Source organism: Oncorhynchus tshawytscha, linkage group LG25 (assembly GCF_018296145.1).
Source record: "Oncorhynchus tshawytscha isolate Ot180627B linkage group LG25, Otsh_v2.0, whole genome shotgun sequence".
Taxonomy (NCBI): Eukaryota; Metazoa; Chordata; class Actinopteri; order Salmoniformes; family Salmonidae; genus Oncorhynchus; species Oncorhynchus tshawytscha.
In genome coordinates this window covers 6,571,635-6,590,391 of record NC_056453.1, presented here as the reverse complement: position 1 = coordinate 6,590,391, position 18,757 = coordinate 6,571,635, and the positions used below count along the sequence as shown (strand labels likewise).

Genomic DNA, 18,757 nt, shown 5'->3' with positions numbered 1-18,757 from the left:
GAGACCGAGTGTAAAAGACTGTACTTCAGCACGTTGAATGCTGTCATTGGTGAGAATGTCAGAACGATTCAGTGAATGCAACAGCCAACTGGTGGAGGCCTTGTGTGCCCTTGACCCAGAGAGCCATGACTTAATAGATGTGAAAAAGGTGAAACCACTGCTGGATCTGAGCAAAGCAAATTTGGTGGAAGCTGACTTTAGTGTCGCTCGCCAGTTTTTGCAGACTGAAATCGCCTGCTCCAAATGGACTCCAACTCATTTTCCATTGTGATTTATTCCGTTTATTGTGATATAGCATGATATAAGCAGAACTCAATATAATTCCAATGCAAGACCACAAATAACGCCCCTGGGTATAGCTACATATCGGTGTGTTTCATCATAGAAATGGATACATTATATTATGGTTTTCTTGGTAGCCCATTGGTTTTCGTGGTTGTAAATGGAACTGTACGTATTGGAAACGTGTTTATGGTGGGCTGGCATTGCTTAATTGATTACTCAAATTTGATCCACAGAAATGAATAATGCCGTAACACGACATGTTGCTGAACTCATGAGTGGCTAATTGTCCATGTTTGAAGGGGGCAGGATTCATTTGGTAAGACAGCTGTGCATTGCTGCATCTCGTTGTTTTGGTTATTTGGATCTCCATTCGCCTTTTGTTCACTGCTAATGTAACTGGCCTAAATATAGATTGTGTAATGCCTTTATCAATCTAATATTTTGTTTACTAGGCCTACTACTTGGTACCACTGTCTTGTTCTGTTCTCATTCATTTGTTCACATTTGCGGTTGTGTTGGTATTCCAAGCCAAACTGCTATTCAGCATTTAGTTTGCAATTATTCTGGTAAGACAGCTGTGTGTACGGCTGCATTCACATAGGCTGTTTGTAATTGGTGAACAACCCCGTCTATCTTGTAGCCTATATTCTTTACCAAAACAGCCTTGCTTTAGTGTGTAGGGCACTGTCCGTTGTGATGATAGGCTGCAGATTTTGCGCCAAACTATCCATCACTTTAAAAGCACTCAATGGTTCTCGCGTTTAAACTTTATGTTTATTGTCGTATGGCATGATATAAGCAGAATTCAATATAATTCCAATCCAGGATGCTGATTTCAACTGCCCTCTTTAGTCACTTTATCCTGGCACCAGGTTTGGGTCAGTATATACAGCTTCAACCAGCATTGAATGTGAAACTACAGTGGGGCAAAAAAGTATTTAGTCAGCCACCAATTGTGCAAGTTCTCCCACTTAAAAAGATGAGAGAGGCCTGTAATGTTCATCATAGGTACACTTCAACTATGACGGACAAAATGAGAAAAAAAATCCAGAAAATCACATTGTAGGATTTTTAATTAATTTATTTGCATATTATGGTGGGAGAACTTGCACAATTGGTGGCTGATTAAATACTTTTTTGCCCCACTGTACTTAAAACAAAACAATATTGATTATACAGAACAACATTTATTATGGAGGTATTCCTATCACATTCTTTTAATCTAGCCTTACCACACTCGTGTTTCCGACACACACGCTGAGGTTTTGCCTTTTCTCTCCTCACCAGCATCTAACTGCATGCTCTAAGCGGGGATGCTTGTGATTGGCCAGCATGTGCATGCCATGCAGCGAGTGAGAGAGCCCGCTTGTGATTGGCATCTTCTGTGCATGTAGAGTGAATGAATGGACTTCAGCGCTTCTCATTGAAGGAGGAACTGTAGTCTAGTTTTTGTTGTATTAAGTGTCAAAGAAAGGAGAAAATTGCAGCCACTCGCGATATGGATATTGCACATGCCAATATCTCAATTTCAATCTGAATTCGATTAATCGTGCAGCCTTCTATGCAGCCCTTTATGGTGAGCACTACGATTAGACACAAGTTGAATAACACAATAATTGAATTTATTTTGCAACGCTCGCGCATGCGACGTGTCTGGTCTGGTCAGCATGTAAGAATCAGGCAACAAGACTAGGGATTCTGGACAGGACCTCAAAGGAAGGTCTTGGTGGCAAGGATGGAGCTAGAAGTATAGAGAGTCATATGTCAACGCTGGTTGTCTTCAGGGTGCAAATTACGGGGGAGCCGGGGGAGGCTCAGCTGCCCTGAATGAGACATTAGCGCCTCTAAATGCAAATATGTTTTACAGTGGTAAATATGAAAATAAAAGCTTCCAAATGTAACAACTCTGTCATGGTTTAAACCATTTACTTCTATGTGGCTGTATATACCGTCTCCATGTCCACTGAGCTAACCACTTAGTAGCGCCGAATTTGACCTCAGCTGAGCTCCTTTAAACGCATAGATTTTCCCTTGTACTTGCTCATTTTTGCTGTTTGTTTGCCATTCGTCCTTGATTTAAAAAAATAGCCTTTATTCTAATGCATTAGATGTATCTGTTGATTTATCAGTTTGCTTTTGTCAGTCAGCTGTCTAGAGCGCTCATTGCTTTGTTTTTCAGGTGCGCGCGGGTATTGGTGTTGTCTATGCCGTCCGTGGCCATAAGAAGTATACCATTTATTTTGCTTTATTATTTTCTATCAATATTTTATTTCCTGGATCAGCGGATGATGGCCACCAATATCACTAGACAACTATCCTACAGCTAGACACGAATGTGCATCCAATCCATCCAACATCAATGACAGTAGGACTATAGTTGACTCTTTTGGTAACTGTTTTTACGTCTAAACATAATGAAATGTTACATAGGCATAGTTACACTTACAGTGCATTTTCAGAGATTCATACAGGTATCATACAGGTTTTAACTTCAATGTTCTGATGTTCTAATAATTACAAATAACACTGTCATGAATGTCAATGTAAGGAAAGGAAAGTAGTGTTTTGTGTCACACGATCTGTGAAGACTCCAAGCATTCAATTCATGAATTATGGACAACTCATGAACTATGGTACAAACATGTTTTGATTCAACTGGTGTATTATATTGAATGTAGGGTACCTGTTCCGCACGTGTTCATGTGTGTAACATTGCCTCTGCTGAGAAGGTAGGCTACCGGCTGACTATCCCGTTATTCCCTGGACAGTTTCAGACCCATTTGGGGGGTGTCCCGACTTTTCAGGATACAAAAAAAGTGACTTTGTCAGTAAGCTGCATCAATTAACGTAGGCCTAATCAATGACAATCGTCCGATGTCAGTAGGCACACTTTTTGGTGTTTTGTAAACCGATATCTAATTCCATTAATCTAATGGCGCAAGTGTACATCCATTGCACTGTTTGATTAGTTTGGTGTGGAAGAAAAGGCACAGGTAGGTAGCCAACTTTTTGAAGTGATTTGTTTGGCAATCAGATGAAAGTATCATGACTGATGTGTTCATGCTACATTAAAATGGTAAAACATTTTTACCGTTAAATTGTCTTTATTTTTAGGCCCATACATTTTTTTGCACTCAATAGAGACTACTTTGAATGTCACTGTGCAATTCATGCTCTGGTTGTCATCATAATCTTTTCCATATCTTCATCTGTCATCACATGCAAGACTCTTTGTTTTGTTGGCATCTTAATATGTGGATAGCATGAATTCCAGTATTGTCTGATTTATACTAGCTTTAAGCCTACCAAAGAATGTCTCTTTGAAGCACATTGACCAGTCATCTGTTGACGGTGGTGTTTAAATGCTTCATCCCTTCCCCACTGCCTTCTGGGATAATGTATGAGTAGTCTGGATCCCATGGATGACCCCCAATGTCTGGTTTCTCCTTCGGAAGGTCAGCCTCTGGTTACTGGAAGGGAAGGGGTGCCTGGGATTGGCTGGATGTAAGCAGGTGATTGAGATCGCATGGATGAAGGAAGTAGAGCTGAGGAAGGTAGAGATGGACACAATGTTAGCCACAATACTGATACAATGTCAAGAGTTCACTTGTGATTTTTGAGACTCCAATTGAACTGTATATAAAAATGACATTATTGCTAGGCAAACCTGTCAAAACAAATCAAGTTATATTTGTCACATGCGCCAAATACAACAGGTGTAGACCTTACCGTGAAATGCTTACTTACAAGCCCATAATACTTCTTCAGGCTAGGGTCTATTTTTCTCCATTTCTGCCTGACTGACATGCCCAAAGTAAACTGCCTGTTGTTTAGGCCCTGAAGCCTGGATACCATTGGTACCATTGGAAAGAAAACACTCTGAAGTTTGTAGAAATGTTAAAATAATGTAGGAGACTATAACACAATAGATATGGTAGCAGACAATCCAAAGAAAAACCAACCAGAAATGTTTTTTTTTGAGAGCCCATGCTCTTCCATTAGAACGTATAGGGATAAAATGTAATCCAGCTCCCAGGATGCAATTCCTATGGCTTCCACTGGATGTCAGTGGTCTTTGTTCAAGGTTTTAGGCTTGTTTCTTCCCAAAAGAGGAAAAATTATGAGTTTTAGTACTAGGATACAGACTTAGAAATTAGTCTATGCGTGCGCAACGAAGTGTCACGAAGAATGACGCTGGATGGACGAAGTAGGTACGGGGAGTAAAACATTTAATATTAACGGACATAGACAAGACATGAACAGCGTCAAGAACATAAACTAAGACAAAAACAATACAATGAAGCAGCAGGGAACAAAGCTAGGGAACTGACAAATATAGGGGAGGAAATAACAGGTGATGAATGAGTCCAGGTGAATCCAATAACGCTGATGCGTGTGATGAGGGAAGGCAGGTGTGAGTGATGGATGGCAGAAACCTGTGATGCAGGGTAATCAGGCGCACTCAAGTGCCAGGGGAAGGGAAGAGCAGGAGCAGGAGCAGGCGTGACACAAAGAGGACAGGCACCTGCTAATATTGTTTTCCTATTGAACATACTTCTTTCCGTATGAAATATTATAGTTTAATTACATTTTAGGGTATTGAGGATTGGATAGAAACGTATTTTGACTTGTTTTAACAAAGTTTAGCGGTAGCTTTTTGGATTCCTTTTCTGCATGCTTAACGAGTGGATTACTCAAATCAATGGCGCAAACTAAACAGACTATTTGGGATATAAAGAAGGATTTTATCTAACAAAAATGACACTACATGTTGTAAATGGGACCCTTTGGATGACAAATCAGAGGAAGATTTTGAAAAAGTAAGTGAATATTTAATCGCTATTGGTGACTTTATGAAACCTGTGCTGGTGGAAAAATATTTTGATGTGGGGTGTCGTCCTCAAACAATTGCATGGCATGCTTTCGCTGTAAAGCCTACTGTAAATCGGACAGTGCAGTTAGATTAACAAGAATTTAAGCTTTCAACCGATATGACACTTGTATGTTCCTAAATGTTTAATATCCATAATTTTTACGATTATTTATTTGAATTGCACGCCCTCCAGTTTCACCGGAAGTTGTCCCGCTAGTGGGACGCCTGTCCCAGAGAGGAACCAACAATGCAGTTCAAGAAATAGAGTTAAGAAAATATTTAATAAATAAAGTAAAGTAAAAAAATGAAATCATAAACACAAGTAACCCAAGAAAATTACATAACAATAACGAGGCTATATACAGGGGGTACCGAGTCAATGTGCGGGGGTACAGGTTAGTCAAGGTAATTCGTAAAGTGACTGCATAGATAAAACAGCGAGTAGCAGTAGTATAAAAACAAAGGGGCAGTGTAAAAACAAAGGGGGGTCAATGTAAATAGTCCGGATGGCCATTTGATTAATTGTTCAGCAGTCTCATGGCTTGCCGTGCGGTAGCAGAGAGAACTGTCTATGACTTGGGTAACTGGAGTCTTTGACAATTTTTCGGGCCTTCCTCTGAGCTGTTTGAGATGTGAGCTGGTTGAGCGAGCCTGGAACATGTAACAGCTTTCTTCCTGCGAAGGAGAGGCGGACCAAAATGCAGCGTGGTTGAAGTTCATGTTTTTTAATAGGAAAACTCAACATGAACATAATGCAAAACAATAAACGTGGCAAAACCGAAACAGCCCTATCTGGTGCAACAAAGACAGGAAACAACCACCCACAAAACCCAACACAAAACAGGCTACCTAAATATGGTTCCCAATCAGAGACAATGACTAACACCTGCCTCTAATTGAGAACCATATCAGGCCCAAACACAGAAACAGACAAACTAGACATCCAACATAGAATGCCCACTCAGATCACACCCTGACCAAACAAAACATAGAAACATACAAAGCAAACTATGGTCAGGGTGTGACAGAACATCAACTCCTCACCTAAGATGGAAGGCTGCATTCTCAAACAGTGGCGAGGAGTTGGGAGCTCTCTTCACCTCACCATTTTTAAATGTGATTTTCTGCTCTGGAAAGGGGGCTGTTGTTTTTGAGATTCTGAGGAGGGTGCTGGAGGGGTACGACTGCTGGGACACGTTCTGTTTGTGGGAGGGAGGGGAGCTGGGAGAGATGAGACAGAGCATTGTTAATGTGGACTACACAAGATTTATTAATGAACTGGAAAACATTAGTTGGTTCACTGACAAAAGTTCGGTGGTCTTTTTGTACACAGCAGTATCTAGGGTAGGGGTGGTAGCAGTGGTAGCAGTGAACAATGTTAGCAAGATTTCATTTGAAGTGTGCCGGAAAAATCATAACTTACCTGAACGTTTAATTGCAATTAGTGATTTCCTTTTGACTTCCCCCTGATAGGTTGATGGAGGGGTGAAGACAAACCCACAGGCAAACTCCATTGGTGGCCATACCACTTAAGGTAAGGACAGTCACCCCGATGTAGACATTTCTATCAAAATGCCAAACTCTTATTTCTAAGCCTTATTATGTCATTGTGATTGTGAATAAATCTTAATTTATTACAGCTGATGCAAGCTATGACAAGCATTTCGCTACACTCGCAATAACATCTGCTAACCATGTGTATGTGACCAATAAAATATGATTTGCTTTTGATGAAAAAGATGGCTCTGCAGTGGATAGCAGCCTGACCAATTCTGCTATTTTGTGTGTTTTTATATGCTGATCTTTTTTTTAAACATAATGTCACACCCTGATCTGTTTCACCTGTCCTTGTGCTTGTCTTCACCCCCCTCCAGGTGGCGCCCATCTTCTCCATTATCCCCTGGGTACGTATACCTGTGTGCTCTGTTTTTCTGTGGCCAGTTTGTCTTGTTTGTCAAGTCAACCAGCGTTTTGTCTCAGCTCCTGCTTTTCCCCAGTCTCTTTTTCTTGCCCTCCTGGTTTTGACCCTTGCCTGTCCTGATTCTGAGCCCGCCTGCCTGACCCCTCCGCCTGCCCCTGACCCTGAGCCTGCCTGCCGTCCTTTACCATTGCCCACTACTCTGGATTATTGACCCCTGCCTGCCTTGACTTGTCGTTTGCCTGCCCCTGTTGCTCTAATAAACATTGCTACTTCAACACAATTTGGGTCTTACCTGAAACATAATGCCTCCTCTATCATTTCTTATGACCGAAAACAGCTTCTAGACATCTGAACAGCGATCACTAACAAACATACTTCAACCAGTTGGCAGCTCTGGACGTTCTTCTTACTCCGGACCAGGCCTTTATCCCAGGGACTCAAAAGAGGACGTTACAGCGAAAGAGAGGCATGCGACCTGGCACCCTGACGAGACTACGTCGACAAGCAAATACACCACCATTGGCGAATGTACTGTAATGGGAATAATGTTTGTGCTTTTCTTATACCTAATGTCTGTGTTCTAATCATGTGCGGTTCTAAAAAACAATTTTTGTGTTCATGCAAGTGGTTGACTAAACAAATACTCTTATCAGTAGCTGCAATTTGGCAGTACGCCCAGACCTTGTTTTGAGAACAAACGAAAGATATCCCAGTTTCAAGGTCTCAGCTTAGAGAGGAGAAGCCTCGTAAGGTGTTGGTCTGTCACATGTTATGAAACAGTAGTGGTCGGTCATATGAATGAAACAAAACAATAATGATGAATTAATTATGTTAAATCATGCAAATATAACTTGTCTGTGTATAGCCGTATATAAGACAACTGCTGGGACTGCCCAGAGAGCTCCTGATTGATGTGTACTATGGTGCATTGAGTTGGTTGGAACCTCTCCAGCGCGCTGACAATAAACAATGATTCATTTAAGATGGACTTTGAGTGTCCCTGTGTTTTTCCAGAACAGTACAATCACTGGAGAACAAACTGGACGAGCTCCCTTTGGATCTATCCTATCAACGGGACCTGAAAAACTGTAATATACTATGTTTCTCAGAGTCTTTGCTGAACAAGTATATGGATATACACTGAGTTGCACCCTCTTTTGCCCTCAGAACAGTTCATCATGGCATGGAATCTACAAGGTGTCGAAATCGTTCCACAGGGATGCTGGCCCGTGTGGACTCCGATGCTTCCCACAGACGTGTCAAGTTGGCTGGATGTCCTTTGGGTGGTAGACCATTATTAATACACACAGGAATCTGAGTGTTAAACACTTAAACCAGTGCACACAGGTATCTGTTAAACTTGAAACACTCAAACCAGTTCAAAGACACTATTTATTTATTTATTTTTATATATTTAACTTGGCAAGTCAGTTTATTCTTATTTACAATGACTGCCTACCCTGGCCAAATCCGGACGACGCGGGGCAATTGTGTGCCACCGTATCGGACTCCCAATCATGACTGGTTGTGATACATCCTGGAACAAAACCAGGGTCTGTAGTGATGCCTCTAGCACTGAGATGCAGTGACTTAGACCTCTGCGCCACATGGGAGCCCACACTTAAATCTTTTGTCTTGACCATTCACATATGTCAATTGTCTCAAGGCATAAAAATCCTTCTTTAACCTATTTTCCCCCCTTCATCTACACTGATTGAGGTGGATTTAACAAGTGCCATCAATAAGGGATCAAAGCTTTCATCTGGTCAGTCTGTCATGAAAAGAGCAGGTGTTCCTAATGTTTTGTACACTCAGTGTACAGTTTTTCTTTGCATCGTGAAGACTGGACGGCAGACTCGGTAAGGCGAAGAGAGGAGGGGTGTGTCACTTTGTTAACAACAGCTGCTGCGTGATCTCTAATGTTAAGGAAGTCTTGAGTTTTGTTTGCCTTAGTTAGAATACCTCATGATGAGCTGCAGACCAAACTATTTACCAAGGGAATTTTCATCTACAGTGAGCTCCAAAAGTATTGGGACAGTGACACATTTTTGGCTCTGTACTCTAGCACTTTGGATTTGAAATGATACAATGACTGTGAGGTTAAAGTGCAGACTGTCAGCTTTAAGTTGGGGATATTTTCATCCATATCGGGTGACAAATTCACTTATGTGTAATAAAGTAGTCAAACGTTTGTAAATAATAATCAGTGAGAAAGTTACAGCGGCATATATTTCACCCACCCCCCTTAAAAAATGCTAACCTAGAATATCTTGGGGGTATGATATTTGTGCAACTGTAACTTTCTCACTCATCATTATTCACGATTTCTTCAGGATTATCCGTAATTATGGTAACATCCACATTAAATGTAGAAGTGTTTAGAAACATATTATATTCTTATTACAAAAAATGCGACTCCAAAATTACACAATGCATTCGTTTTTATTGGGCACAAAATAATCTGAAACACAAGTAAAACAAACAGCAAATGCATCCAACAAGTTTGTAGTCACAAGCTTGATGTAATCATTGTGTGTAAGAATATGGGACCAAATACTAAACTTTTGACCATTTTAATACACATATACAGTACCAGTCAAATGTTTGGACACACCTACTCATTCAAGAGTTCTTTATTTTGACTATTTTCTCATCAAAACTATGAAATAACACACATAGAATCATGTAGTAACCAAAATAAAATATGTTCAACAAATAAAAATATATCTGACATATGTTAAGACTATTCAAAATAGCCACCCTTTGCCTTGATGACAGCTTTGCACACTCTTGGCACAGAAAGGGGTCTATGGGGCCATAAGCAAACAATATTCAGCATATTCAGTTGCAGCGTTTCTCATAGTCGGTCTGATGTCTCCACGATAAAAACAACAACTACCGAGCTAAAGGAAAGAGTTGATGCAATACAAGAGAGGATGATGGGTCAGTGGCACGAATTTCAACAGTGGAGGATGCCATCTCCCTTCTGGAGAAGGGTAATGAGAATCACGAGATAAAGCTGGACATATTGTGGAATCGTGTCGAAGAACTTGAGAACAGAAGTAGGAGAAATACGGTGAGATTGGTTCATCTGAAAGAGGGCAGTGAGGCTGGTGGTGGACCAATGTGTGCAGAAAATCGTGTGTGCAGAAAATCATTGCAGAAGGATTTGGATTTGACGACAGGCACGAATTCGAAATTGAACGAACCCATCGCAGTTTAACCATGCCTGACAGGATTGGGCCCCCGGAGAACGGTTCTCATCTGCTTCCAAAGATCTAAAGCCCGGGACAAGATACAAAAAGAGACAAAAGAAAAGGGTGATGTTCAGTGAGAAGACCGTTGGCTGCCTTTTTCCTGGACCTGTCCAAGGAACTGGCAATGAAGAAGTTTGCAACGGCAAAGAAACAACTACACAAGAAGAATGTCAGGCACACACTGGCATTCCAAGCGACCCCTCTACTTGGAAGGGAAAGAAAAAGATTTTCAAAGACAATGTGGAAGCAGAGAGATTCCTGCTAGAGCAAAGTGTTTAGCCTAGACAAAGAACACGAGACAAGGTCAAATATAATGGTATGCAGTTTACCATACAAATGAAGGTAGCCTATGTGTTTGCGGGAGGGTGTTGCTAATTTAGCCTTTCAAGCGCGTCATGGACCATAAGGAATTAAGTTGAGACTGCAGCATCAAAGAGAATTCTGTGATGATTAACTCATGCTATTGCTTTGTTTTATTTTGGCTTTGGTTTTCTATGTTTATTTTCACAGTATTATTGTACAGCTGGAGCACACGGTGCCTTCGGAAAGTATTATGACCCTTTGACCTTTTCCACATTTTGTTATGTTACAGCCTTATTCTAAAATTGATTCAATAAAACAAATTCCTCAGCAATCTACAAACAATACCCTATAATGACAAAGCAAAAACAGGTTTTTAGACATTTTGCAAATGTATTCAAATAAAAAACAGACCTCATTTACATAAGTATTCAGACCCTTTAATCAGTACTTTGTTGAAGCACCTTTGGCATTGATTACAATATCTAGCCTTCTTGGGTATGACGCTACAAGCTAGGCACACCTGTATTTGGGGATTTTCTCCCATTCTTCTCTGCAGATCCTCTCAAGCTCTGTCAGGTTGGATGGGAAGCGTTGCTGCACAGCTATTTTCAGGTCTCTCCCGATCTTCAGTCGGGTTCAAGTCCAGGCTCAAGGGCATTCAGAGACTTGTCCCGAAGCCACTCCTGTGCTGTCTTGGCTGTGTGCTTAGGGTCGAACCTTCACCCCAGTCTGAGGTCCTGAGTGCTCTGGAGCAGGTTTTCATCAAGGATCTCTCTGTACTTTGCTCTGTTCATCTTTGCCTCAATCCTGACTAGTCTCCCAGTCCCTGCTGCTGAAAAACATCCCCACAGCATTGTGCTGCCACCACCATGCTTCACCGTAGGGATGGTGCCAGGTTTCCTCCAGACGTGACACTTGGCATTCAGGCCAAAGAGTTCTTGGTTTGGTTTCATCAGACTAGACAATCTTGTTTCTCGTGGTCTGAGTGTCTTCAGGTTCCTTTTGGCAAACTCCAAGCAGGCTGTCATGTGCCTTTTACTGAGGAGGGGCCTCTGTCTGGCAACTCTACCATAAAGGCCTGATTGGTGGAGTGCTGCAGAGATGGTTGTCCTTCTGGAAGGTTCTCCCATCTCTACAGCGCTGTCAGAGTGACCATCAGGTTCTTGGTCAACAAGGTCTTTCTTCCCCGATTGCTCAGTTTGGCCAGGCGGCCAGCTCTAGAAAGAGTCTTGGTCTTCTTTCATTTAAGAATGATGGCGGCCACTGTGTTCTCGGGGACCTGCAATACTGCAGAAATGCTTTGGTACCCTTACCCAGACCTTTGCCTCGCCACAATCCTTTCTAGGAGCTCCATGGACTATTCCTTCGATCTCATGGCTTGGTTTTTGCACTGTCAACTGTGGACATCATATAGACAGGTGTGTGCCTTTCCAAATCATGTCCAAACAATTGAATTTACCACAGGTGGACTCCAATCAAGTTGTAGAAACATCTCAAGGATGATTAATGCACCTGAGCTCAATTTTGCGTCTCACATTACTTATGTAAATAAGGTATCTGTTCTTTGTTTGAATACATTTGCAAAATGTCTAAAAACCTGTTTTTTTTTGTCATTATGGGGTATTGTGTGTAGATTGCTGAGGAAAATGTTTTATTGAATACATTTTAGAATAAACAAAATGTAACAACATGTGGAAAAGGTCAAGGGGTCTGAATACTTTCTGAAGGCACAGTATTTTGTGAAATGTTAAATAATAATGTTCATTAGAGTTGTCACGTGAAATAAAATGGGACACTTCATGCTCACAGGCTATAACTACTCAGAGCAAATATGGCTAATGGTTATGTAAAAATAATCTCTTGGAACATAAATTGTTGTCGTAACCAAGTGAAGAGGAAAAAGATTTTGACATACATGTATTAACAATCAAAACAGGTGGATATTGTGTTTATACTGGAATCACATTTAACAGATACAGAGGCAATGAAATTTAGAGGAGGATGGGCTGCAGAAGTTTAGCTCATTTAATTCCAAACAAAATGGGGTGATTATGCTGATTATTCTGATTATTGTTGCAGTAGAAGATATGGGCCTTACAGAGATATGGAGATTATACCTTTTTCTATCATTAGGATGGACTATGCTTTCCCACTGTCATAATACACACTCCAGAATAGATTTCTTGATATCTAATTTTATGGTTAATAATGTGATTGATTACTAAATTGGGCCCAGGGCCAAGAAATGGGGATTTCCAAACAATTGACTTTTCAGCCCTTACCTGGTCTCCATAATGAACCATTGAAATTAGGACCACAAAAGAACAGTGACAATGATAGAGTAAGAACAACCAAGGACAATACGAAGATGATGCATGCACTCACGATCAAGATAAATGATAAAAACAGGAAGAGAAGAGAGGAACCTGTCAAACGAGGTGAAAAGACAGGATTTTTTGACAGGTTTAAGTTTCATGTTCCGCCACAAATTCTAACAGAACCAGGGGAACAAAGGACAGTTTCTGTATGGAAGAAGAAACCTCTACCGGAGGAGCCACTCTGTGGATGGACGCATCATATAACAAAGGGAGAAGGTGTTTGGGACCCCAAAGGATGTGACCTGACATTAATCAAATATGAGGAAGGCTGGGAGTTTATCATGAACGAGATAACACCAGCAGAAGGTGAAGAATTTAATTGAAATAGCAAGAACAGGACTAAGTGAAGGAAACAGTTACAAATATGTTAAATTGGGTCCTACGCCAGCACCTGAACAAAAACAGCTGATGACAACAACGGTGGCGGCTGCTGTGACGACCACAGCAACTACCACTAAGATGACATCAACTGCTCTTACCAAGCAGACCACGGTAACCACAAAGACACCTGACACATCAGAACCAAAGGGATTCTTTAATGAGATTTGGAACTTTTTGACAAACTCTAATGACCTACCTCAAGACAAGAACATTGCAAAGATGACAGATATAGATGTATCAGACTCAGAACCGTTCAAGGACACCACACAGGAAGAAGAGGTGAAAAACGAATGGTACTAATGGGCTAGGTATACAGCAAACAAACACAGAATGGACAATTGTATATTGTGTAGTAAATCACCTTTGTCGGATCTCATAATAGTTCCTGAACCAGCAACATTTAAAAACTGCAAATTGGAAAAATTATCATTGTACCCAGACAAAATATTTTATTCCCTTGTGTGACATAGAATGTAGGATTGCTCGAGGGAGCACTAGAGGCAGAACCATATTAAATGAGACTGGGTTGGGAGACAAGGATTGTGCTGCCTATTACATTAGAACTGAATTAAATGGACCTCAATTAGACAGAAGTACTGTGGTTAAAGGAAAATATGAATGTTTTTACAGCCATAACACCGAAGGAATTGATGTAGGAAACACCACTGTAGAATGTGATACTATTTGGGTATTAGAGACTGCAGGGGTTCGTAGAAATAAAGATAAAGGGTTGATAATGCATAGAAAAGGGGTGTGTGGTACAATAACTCAGGTTGCGCCATCTCTTATTATGCTAAAAAATCAGGACAGAGGTATTGCGGATAGTTTCTGGATGTGTGGAAAAAAAAAAACTGTTGAATGTACTGTCTTTGTGCCTTAGTTAGAGCAATTCAACAGGTTACCATTATTAAGTCACCCCGTGGTGACTATGTTAACTCTAGAGTTAAGAGGGCGTATGAGAAAGACCCTGAGGTATACCTTGATGCAATTGGACAGCCTAGAGGGGTACCTCAGGAGTTCAAGGCAAGATATGAAGTTAAATCTGGATTTGAATCTATATTTTTGTGGATAACACCAAATAAGAACTTAGAGTGGATTAATTACATATACTATAACCAACAGAGATTCATTAACTATACTGACTCGGCTCTAACGGCGTTGGGGGAACAGGTACAGGCTACCAGTAAAATGTCTTGGCAAAATAGACAGGCTCTCAATTGGCTTTTGGCAGAGAAGGGTGGAGTTTGTTATGTTCGGGATGATTGTTGCACCTTTATTCCCAATAACACTGCGCCTAATGGATCCTTTGCAATCGCTATGGCTAAACTTAAAGGTTTACGAGCAGAGGTTAAGGCAAATGCTGGGGTTGACTCTCATGTTTGGGATTGGTTGGACTTAGCATTGGGAAAATGGGGAGCTATGTTTGCTAGGATGGCCATTATGCTGGGTGGGGGGTTATTGGCTCCGGGTATTGTATTTTGTTGTGTTTTACCCTTGGTGAAATCACTTGTGATCCAGACAACGGTTAAACAGATGTCTGTAAGTAGAGCTGACCCTCCGGTGATAGTTAATCCTGTGCCGGGTAGCCCAGGCCACTATACTGATGAAAATGGACAGTTATGCAATGCGGTTGGTGGACCCCTTGACTGCCCCTTTGGTAATCCAAACTGCCTGTATGGAGTGGTCCCTGTTGGTGGTTACGCTTGCCATGGTTTTCGTAAGGATGGTTTACCTGTTTATGCTGTCATTCCAAATTCATAAGAAAGTCTACTGATACATATCCACAAAAAGGGTCATTTCCGTAGTAAGTACAAGAGGTGCTATGTAAGGTCTACTTTTGCTCACGGCCTTGTGTTTTTGTATGTTTTGTTGAATGTTTTTGATAGGTATATCAATGAATATATCTGGTTTCTTTTAATTAAAAGTTAGTTTTGCCATCTAAATACTAGGTTAATTTTGAAAACATGTAGGTAACAGTGGGATATCCCGGTTACAAGTGTCTACGGACCATGTCCTGAATCTTCTAACAGAGGTTGGTATCGCTGGTATCACGTTTGTTGGAGAGGTGTCTGAGAGGGAGGATCATGTTGAAAGCTTAAATTTAGAATGATGTTGTGTCAATTTTATTTTGTAACTACATGGAGGCCTCGTGTTTTCTCATATTCAATTTATTATTATACTCATTGCTTTATTATATATTTTTTTATTTTTCACCTAACTGAGATAACCTCAGGCAAGGCTTTGTACTTACATGCTCATGCTTCAACAAAATGTAATGTATTATTTTTTTTTGTTTCTATACCGAACTAGATCTTTTACTCTTATGAAATACTAGAGATGTTTGGTCTAGTTAGGTTTTCTTTAAATGTTTTTAATTGGATCTTTACTCCTATCTATGTTATTGTTTGGAGATGTTTGGTCTAGGTGATTAGTAAGCTTTATTTTGATAATCAACTGTTGGTATTATGCTCCATATATGTCCTTTTAGTTTTTGGTGCTTAATAAGCACCAGAGGAGGGTTATATGGGAGAAATTACGTACATATATGGAGGAACATAAATACTGTAACACAAGAGAGAGATACACTTATAGAGTGCATTTGCCATTCTGGTAAAATACATTGTCTATTGTATAGGAGAGGAGAACAGAGGAGGCCATAGATGTATAGTCTGCTGATCTTAGACAACCACATGAAGAGAAGGCAACACATAGGCGCCTAGGACAGCTGGACATACAGAGGTCAGAGGGATATACAAAGGAGGGGGTCAGCCAAATGACCAACTGATGGATTGTAGACATAGCTCACATATTATTTTTAGGACATGGAGATGCTGAAGGAATGACAGAGGAGACACATAGCCTGCTGATCCGAGATAAAGACACACATTCAGCTAAGTGCAGGGACAAAGCAAGCCTATAGCATACAGGAATGTATAGTATTTTTAGTATAGCTGGACACGCTAAAAACAGAGGAGACACATAGTCTGCTGACCCTAGATAACACACAAACAGGAGAACGCATAAAGCTGAGTGCAGGGAAAAAGCAAGGGTCTTGTCGTCATTATTGGGCTGAACAAGCAGGATGCATGGATTGGGATGTAACTTCATTTGCATGTGGGATGGACTCATATGTTGTATGTGTATAAATCAGAGCGAGTGCCCTGAAAAAGTGTGTGTGTTCCGCGGACCACTCCGGCTTGCAATACATTGTATTAAAAGTCTATTATTGAATTCACAGGTTCTTGCAAGTGTCATATTTTGAAATGATTAGCCACGACAGTCTCTGGTACTCTTCAGTCTGTACAAGGATTACTAACTTGTATTGAATCATATTCTAGTATATCAGGCTACAAAATTAATTGGAATAAGTCGGAAGCAATGTCAATTAATGCCATATGTTACTCTGGAACCGTTACCCCATTTAATTTCAAATGTGTTCCTACTGGGATTAAATATTTGAGTATTGGCCTCCCTAGTGGGGCAGCAGTCAAAGGCACTGCATCGCAGTCAATACAGACCCGGGTTCGGTCCAAGGGTTGTGTTGCTGCCGGCCGCGACCGGGAGACCCATGAGGCGGCGCACAATTGGCCCAGAGTCGTCCGGGTTAGGGGAGGGTTTGCCTGGCCGGGATGTCCTTGTCCCATCGCGCTCTAGTGACTCCTGTGGCGGGTCGGGCACATGCACGCTGACATGGTCGCCAGGTGTACAGTGTTTCCTCCAACACGTTGGTGTGGCTGGCTTCTGGGTTAAGCGAGCAGTGTGTCAAGATGTGTCAAGCTGAGAAACGCTGCCTGCCTGGCTGATCAATTTGAATATTGAATCAATGTTGCAATTGTCAGAGAGACAGACAGTAAGGTTTATACAAATCTCTGCTGTTGAAAACTAAATGTTAGTCTAAAAGAAATGTGAGATAATGTCTACATGCTTTTTATAGAAGCGATAAGTTGATAAATTGCTTGGAGTCAGATGGATTGCGGAGTCAGATGGAACAGAGAAAAAAGGCATTTTAGGCAACTTGTGGAATAGACACCGGCTGAAATGTGTTTTTAACCAATCAGCATTCAGGATTAGACCCACCCATTGTATAATTAAGTGATAATGCCCAAGAAGCCGGTGTTGTGAGGATAAAATAATGATTGACATATTTTCATTCTAAATGTTATAGTGATTAATTTATTCATACTATTTCATCCTTCCACAAGATATAGTCCCGACACAAATCTAGGGTTGCTACCCAAGCCGGCTGGTCATTCGTTCTATCTGTTAGGTTGCCAGAGACGCGACCCAGTTGTTAAGTCTTTTTGTTCTAATTCTGTGGATGAGTCATTTCGTGTTTTCTGGGCTGGCGTGGTTACACGGGGTCTGCGGTTGTGAGGCCGGGTTGGACGTACTGCCAAATACTCTAAAACAACATTGAAGGTGGCTTATGGGAGAGAAATTATTAAATTCATTCAATTCTCTGGCAACAGCTCTGGTGGACAATCCTGCAGTCAGAATGCCAATTGCGCACTATCTCAAAACTTCAGACATCTGTGGTATTGTGTTGTGTGACAAAACTGCACATTTTAGAGTGGACTTTGATTGTACCTAGCACAAGGTGCACCTGTTTAATGATCATGCTGTTAAATCAGCTTCTTGATATGCCACACCTGTCGGGTGGGTGGATGATCTTGGCAAAGGAGAAATGCTCACTAACTTTTTCTGCGAATGGAACATTTCTGGGATCTTTTATTTCAGCTCATGAAACCAACACTTTACATGTTGCGTTTATATTTTTGTTCAGTATAAAATAACCTGTTGAACAAGTTAGTCAAAAGGAGTGTACTGATGATGTAACATAGAATGTAAACAAAACATGTACACTGTAAAATAAAATGCTGGGAAATAAAGTCAGTGAACAGATTGCAGTGGACATTGCTCTAACAAGTTTAGACATGTTTATGTTTAGGCAAGGAATCAGTGCTGGACAAGTGGTTTAATTTGAACTAAATAAACATAATTTAATGAGAACTCATGATCTGAACATGTACAATCAAAGAATATAGTTGAACCAGCTTGATAGCTGTTCCCTTTTCCCTCAAATGTGTAGCAACAAGTTGGTGTTCATTTTTTTTATACCTTTATTTAACTAGGCAAGTCAGTTAAGAACAAATTCTTATTTTCAATGATAACCCACTGTTCCTAGGCTAACTGCCTGTTCAGGGGCAGAACGACAGATTTGTACCTTGTCAGCTCAGGGGTTTGAACTTGCAACCTTCCAGTTACTAGTCCAATGCGCTAACCACTAGGCTACCCTGCCGTTCATATAAAATAAGACAAAAACATAAGCTTAATAAAGTTAGGACTACTATTTTGAAAA

The 18,757-nt window shown here is 40.8% G+C and overlaps 1 long non-coding RNA gene across 2 annotated transcripts in view; it reads right to left on the bottom strand.

The window, feature by feature from the left end:
- Positions 1 to 1,375: 1,375 nt before the first annotated feature.
- Positions 1,376 to 18,757, bottom strand: part of LOC112224111 — a 30,441-nt gene continuing 13,059 nt past the window's right edge. For both annotated transcript variants that reach the window (XR_002949426.2, XR_002949427.2), the window contains 2 exons: positions 6,203 to 6,379; positions 1,376 to 3,830 (listed from right to left, as the gene is read on the bottom strand). This is a non-coding gene — a long non-coding RNA (uncharacterized LOC112224111). The remainder of the gene's footprint in view (positions 3,831 to 6,202; positions 6,380 to 18,757) is intronic.